The sequence below is a fragment of the Cucurbita maxima genome, unplaced genomic scaffold, assembly GCF_002738345.1.
Source record: "Cucurbita maxima cultivar Rimu unplaced genomic scaffold, Cmax_1.0 Cma_Scf00042, whole genome shotgun sequence".
Classification (NCBI taxonomy): domain Eukaryota; kingdom Viridiplantae; phylum Streptophyta; class Magnoliopsida; order Cucurbitales; family Cucurbitaceae; genus Cucurbita; species Cucurbita maxima.
In genome coordinates this window covers 267,978-275,305 of record NW_019272058.1, presented here as the reverse complement: position 1 = coordinate 275,305, position 7,328 = coordinate 267,978, and positions in this window count along the sequence as shown.

Genomic DNA, 7,328 nt, shown 5'->3' with positions numbered 1-7,328 from the left:
ATGGTAGGGCCACTTGGTTGGCCTTAGTCGGTGTTTCCCTAAATTCGAGTATGTTCGTTTTTCGTCCCTCGAAAATGATCCAAGTATCGCCCGCAGTCGTTTTATATTAAATATCCATCCAGTTTCGTTAGTATCTCAATTTAACTTAATTCATATGGACCTTAATTACCTTAAATAAGTTGAATTTTAGCTTCTAGATAGTTGAAGGGTGGAAAATAGGCAATTTCCCTCTATCAAGCCGAAGGAGTGCATTTTTAGCCGTGGAGTTGAGCCGATCAAGCTATGTAAGCCAAAGGGGTGTATGCCTGCAGGTGTGACGTGGCGCAACGAGCGTGTGCAGGTCGAGGCCCAGGTTGCTCAAGCGTGCGGGTCACTCTGGCTGTGAGGTTGGGCTGCTGCAGGTGTCGGGTCGTTGCAGGTGTTGAGCCGAGACAATGGATCTCAGTTATGTAAGCTAGGTCTAGACGGGTACTAGGTCGTGGGATTTGTTTTGGACTGTAGGCACGAGTATTGGGCTAAGGGCAGAATGGTTAGGTAATAAGTTATCAGTTGGGGTACCCGATTCAGATCTGACTCAAAGTCCATGGACTTCGTCTTCATCACCCATTTCCCTCGTGACTTTTTCGATGACTTTCTCACTTTTTGAAACCATCTTCAACGACGTTTTCTGTCGTTCTTCACCTTGTCTACTTCTCTGTTGGCCTTTCCTCTTCACTCCTACAACGTTTTATGACTTGTAGACCCCTATAATATAGAGGAGGATAGTTTTTCTCATACTCTTTCAATTGGTATGACGTGTACGGAACAACTTTACCGTGTTGCATCAATACATACCCTAATCTTTTCTTGGATGCATCGTTGTAGATTATGTGGTCATCTGAGTTTTCTGGCACCATGAGCACTAAACCATGAGCACTAAAGCTAACACTAGCCTTTGTTTTAAGTCTTGTAAGCTGTCCTCACATGCTTCATTCCATTACGAAAGGCCCACCCTTCCTTGTCAACGGTGTAAGAGGTGAGACTATTCTAGGGAAGTCTTGCACAGACCTTCCATAATAGCCTATTAACCCTAGGAAATTTTGTACCTCTGTAACCATAGTAGGGCGTTCCCACTTAGTGACGTCCACAAAAATCTCATCCTTTGACACCATGTGTTCTAAGAATGAGACTTGTCATAGCCAGAATTCACATTTGGAGAACTTGGCGTATAACTTGTTCTCTCTCAGATAGTTAGGAATTTTCGGAGTTCTCCAGGTGTTCTTGATCCATCCTCGGGTACACTCGAATGTCGTCTACGAACATGATAATAAACGTGTCTAGACACTTCTTGAATACTCGGTTCATTAACTCCATGAACACAGCTGGGACATTGGTGAGACCAATGACATCACTACAAACTCATAGTCACCATATCTTATTGGAAAGACTATCTTCGGTACATCCCCTCTACGAACATGATAATAAACGTGTCTAGACACTCATAGTCACCATATCTTATTGGAAAGACTATCTTCGGTACATCCCCTCTACGAACATGATAATAAACGTGTCTAGACACTTCTTGAATACCCGGTTCATTAACTCCATGAACACAGCTGGGACATTGGTGAGACCAATGACATCACTACATACTCATAGTCGCCATATCTTATTGGAAAGACTATCTTCGGTACATCCCCTTCCTTGATCTTAATCTGATGATAGCTTGATCGAAGGTCTATCTTGAAAAATATCGTTGCCTCTTGGAGCTGGTCGAATAAATCCTCGATGTGAGGGAGTGGGTTCTTGTTCTTTACTGTTCTCTTGTTTGACTTCCTGTAGTCCATACATAGGCGCATTGAACCGTCTTTCTTTTTCACAAACAACACCGGCGCACCCCAAGAGGATACTTTAGGCTGAATAAAACCCTTATTTAGTAGTTCTTGTAGTTATACTTTAAGTTCCTTTAATTCTGCTAGGGCCATGCAGTACGATGTTTTGATGATGTAAGATGCACGATGATGATATGACATAATATGATTATATTCCATGTTAAGATGACATGGATGTAGTAAATATCATAAAGCACTATAATGAATAGTTTTTTGAGACACAACCCTAAATCATGTTAATAATGATGAATGTGTGAAGTCCAATGTATGCATGTTACCTAGAGTAATATGTGAATAATTTATAGGGTTAAGTCATTATAACGATTTAAGATGAATACTATAGGGACCTCATACATATTGTGTGTTCATATACATCTAGCTATTTTCCCATATGTAGCAATGAGTATGGATGCGTACACTATGATGATGATCAATCATCATGCTTTGCATGGTATTCAATGGTTTTACTGACCTTCGGATGTCCGGCTACGGACAACTAGCCCGACTATGATGATGGTAGCAAATTTAGGTTGGCAGAAATCTAAGATTGTTAGAGAATACATCAAGGAGGTTTGCATGCTACGATTTCAATAAGTATAGAGTTCTTAATCTCATATTTATTTCTTTCTTTTAATTCTTAATAAAATCACTGTTCCCAATGCTTTCGCTATATGGATGAAAAGTTCATTCCTTTCAAAGAGAGCTACCTTGTACCCCATATGTGTGTCACAGTGTGAGTGAGCGTTGCGAGTTGAGCGTCTTGGGTGACTTCATTTGAAATGGGTCTTTGAAGGACAGTGTCAAATGGAACAAGTATGCTAACATTGCATCCTCACCCATGTGCCGAACGTTGGAATATGCTTCTATCTAGAAGAATGTCGTAAGTTACTTAGCATGGACACGGAAGGGTTCAATGCTTTGATAGGATGGATGGATCTTCAAGATGTTTCGATGATATGAACGAGACATGGGTCCGTTCTTGATGAGCATGGTTAAGTGAGCTATGATGGCTGATAACATCCTAAGACTTGGGATGACTTCAAGACATGTGGGTCATGTCAATTTGAAATTATGATGAGATCTGATGTTGCATACGAAAGACCTTGGCTTTGAGTAAAGGCAAAGTCAAGCCAAATGACTTAAGCTCGTGTAGAGACAAGTCAATTGGATCACAGACGATTGAACGTGTGTGTATAGCAAAACAAGTTTAGATTTTGTATTAATTGTGTTCAGTTGCGAAAAGAAACCTAGCTTAAGGGTTAGATGAAGACACAAAGATGAGCAAAAAGTATGAATAGGGTTTTGGTTCCTTTCAAAGCTTGTCACAAGTGTTCAAGATCATGTCCACCAAACAAGTGGTTGTAATAGGTTAAAAGGGTTGAACTCGTGTGTATACGCAACTTGAATGTTCAAGCTTTTCCTTCCAATTTTAATGGTAGTCTAGATTGAGCAAATGGGTTAGGGGCACTTTAAGCACTTGAAGCTAAATACTCACGTTTTAGGAGCTGCTGCTGTCTGTCCTTTTGTCCTAAATTGTTTATCAACATCCCATGTTTATAATTGAAGCTTCCATTGAAACCTCCAAAATTAGTTTTGTGGGGAACCCAAGACCAATTATTATTTTTCATTCATCTTTAGAGGTTTCATTGAACCTTTAGCGAGGTTTTTCTCCGCCACTCGAACACAACTTGTGAAAGATCGAAACTTGTTCGACAACACACGTCATAAATGCACAATATTGGCACACTCGTGCTGGCCAACACTATCCTTGAAAGACCGATTTCAAAAGAAGTCACTTGAGACACTTGTCTTCCAATGCTCACCTTGACTGTGACGTGTGTTCCTCAAGGTAGCCTCCTTAGGTCATAAAGTTTTGTTGTTTTGGGGAGTTGACACCATGCCTCCTCCCATAGTACATTTTAGGCATTTCAAATCGTTTTAGAGTAGACATCATTTTGGCAAGTGGTCATATGGTCCCATGGAGCATCCATCGAGTATCCTATTGACACCAAATTTAGTGAGCTTTCATCTTTCATATAGATGGACTTAATTCAAGAGTTACATGCCAAAACTAATATCAAAATTCGAGCTTCTAAGATTATGGTATGCCCAGCCCTTTTCGAGCTTGTCTTTAATACTCTTCTTGCCTCCGATACTCTTCTTGCCTCGTTCTCTCCAACCTTGCTTATGTCTTAACTTGGCTTGAATGCACACTCTTGGTGTGTTAGATAGTGCACCATCCGCATCAGTTGCATCATGACACTTACCTATATTGACCCACACGTTGTCGGATGGCGTCACACCTTGTATCTTGCATGTGGGGGTCACAAACTACTTTCGCTCAGTGAGGATGAACACTCTCCCCAACTTAAGCTAGTCATCGTCGTTGAAATTTTTTTGTGCACAATTTCAAAGTCAATTGTCACACTCTCTCTCACTTAATCTCGGCATCATCTTGATGACGATCCAAATATTGAATTGGCTACTAACTTGAACGACTAAACTTTATCGTGCCTTAGAATGAATACAAAAACTTCCTTACTACTTATGGACTATTTCATTGTCAGGCCTTCTCTCGATCTCCAGGACTCTTAACATAAGCATGACAAACATGGTAGACAATGACTTTGGGCTATCCCATGAGACCTACTTTTACCCGCTTCTTAGACTTGACTCGGGACTCAGCAGACAAACCATGAAAAAAAACTAGCATCAACATGGGGGAGGGTGCCACAAACTGGACCATTTTGTCAATTAAGTCCCACAGAGATCTATATTACATCATTCTCTCTTCATGGCCACATCTATTTATAGTGACAATGTGGGCTTGTGTCTCATGAATTCCATCGCCATGGCCACAACCCTTTCTAGAAGAAAGGTCTATAACCTTGTAACTCAATTTCATGTTGGCACTACACTTCTGTCAACTACTCAACTGGCCACCATCATGTAACAAACGCTGCACTGACAATTTTATGGTCTTGTTGCACTTCATTTTCTATGTTGCTCACCTCTAGCGTGATACTCTTCTTGAGCAGATGTGATCACTTGTGAACGTATATAGTAAAAATGGTGTGAAGTTCACAAGAATAAGTTCAAGTATGCGTTGAGGAATGTAAAATATCTAAAAATAATATAAGCAAAGTGGTCACGGCTACCGAAAAACATATAATAGTGAGAAAATCAATAATTATGAGGAATGTTTGTCTAGGAGAACTTCGAGAGATAAATTAATGGACTTTGTGGTGGATTTTAACTCCATTTAACAAATTCTCAAGCCCTCTATGAAGGATGATGCATGTAATTACTTCCATAATAGTTTTGTAATTTCTATTAACAAGACTTTTAAAAAAGAATTATTCCTAACCCCTACCATACAGTATTAAAGGAAATTTCCTTGCTCTCTTTCCTTTTGAATAAAAGAAACAACTATGTAAAGTGACCAACTATCAACCTACTTTAATCACACAAAACTCTCCTACCTCTCCGATAAAGTTTAGCACTCCATATAAATTGATTTGCACGGAAAAATCAACCTCTTAATCATATAAAAATAATAAAATAAAAAAAGATAGTAAAGTATTTGAGCTCTCTTGTCCACCCATTTGCTTTAAATTATTTTTCTGTCCTTTTCTCCTTCTACTGCATCACCTACTGAATCAGAGTTCTTCTTTTCTCCTCCTTTCTTGTTTTTACAACAGCAACCCCCTTTTGTCTTCTAATTAGGGCTGAGAAGGGTAAATTGTCCACCTAGATAGCTTCTAATTAGGTAATCAGACTTTCTAATTTAGATTAAAATTCCTCTTTGTCATCCTTGAAATAGTTGTTGTTATAATGGGTCCAACTCCGACACTTTCTCCCTCAGTCAAGCCTTTGTTAGCCCTTTCCGTGAGGAGTTGAGTTGGAGCAATTTGTAGAGACATCTCATCGCAACCAAGATTATTTCTAGATTTTCTACATGTTCAACATAAATATTCTTCATCTCAATTAAGTGTACATTTAGGCAGGAATATGTGTGCTCACTTCTTGGAGCACTTCTTTGGGATTGAAAACCTATTCTCTCATGCTATCCCTCACAATTACTTGGTAGGCGCATGTCTCATCTGGCCTGGATTTTTTTGCGTGCAACCATTGACATTATTCCTCTAACGAGAATGGCTCTTTAGTGGGCACCGACCTAGTAGGAATTCTAATTAAACATTGTCCAATTTCAAATTTTCCAAGCCCTTGAGAAATGAGCTTGGTTTGTGCTTCACCAAGGGGAAAGACTGCTCAAAGAATCTAGCTTCAACCAAAAAAACTATTTCTAATTTTGACCCACAACTATCCTATCCAATTTAGCACTCGAGATACATTTGTGAAGTCTTCATTCAACTTCATGTGTTTTTTTTTTTTTTTTTTTTTTTTTTTTTTTTTTTTTTTTTTTTAACTATCTTGTCTGACTTAGACACACAAAGTCTGACTTAGACACACAAGCAATGAGGGAAACCCAAGCCCCATATTTATTTTTTTCCTGTCTTTGTGGCTTTGTCGAACCTACGGTGAAGTTTTTCTTCGTTACCCGATCACAACTTGTGCAAAACTCAAGTTGGTTCGGCCACACGCGCCACCCTTGCGTATACGTTCAATCATATTTGACTCTATCCAACTTGCCTATAAACTAGACAGTCAATCAGATCGATCTTACCTCTAATCAGAGCCAAAGTCTCTAATATGCAACGTCGCATCTCAATTCTCATCTTTGTTCCCAATTGATACGACCTTCATGTCATGATGCCATCTCAAGTCTTAGGATGGCATCCGTCATCATAGCTCACTCGGTCTTACCCATGAGAATGGGATTGTAACGCCCCTAATTTTCTTAACCTAATTAGTGACGTCACCCATGCCTACATAATTCACTACGCGGAAGCTCATCATAAATAACTTTGGTAAACACAATGAAGTCTAACATAGAGGTCCAAAAATCCAAACCAAACATGTCTCTGAGAATAAAACCTTCAGTAACCGAGTTCAGAAAATTCTAAATAAAAACAATGTTCAATGCTTTAACTTAAAATAATTAAATAAACATAAACTACTAATAATACCCCCTCTTCAACTTCCATGGTTTCCTCAGCTTCACGTTCAGCCGTATATTGACGCCTTGCCTTTACCTGAAAAATGTAGGTAGCACATGGTTGAGTATTTTATGAAATACTCAGTCACCCCACTGTTGGGGTTAGAAATGCAAACACATACAACATATGAGCAGAATCTAACTTTTCGTAAACTTTACATGGTCTTGGGCATTTTTCTATTTCGGGTAGGGTTGGATGCGTGGTACTCCTTCACACATGGCCCATGTACGGGCACATGGACCCACCAGGCGGGCTCGTATATGTACCCCTAGGCCTGGCTTGGTCGGGCACAACATAATACACGTCGCCACACACCATAAAATAGAAAAGGGCCCGC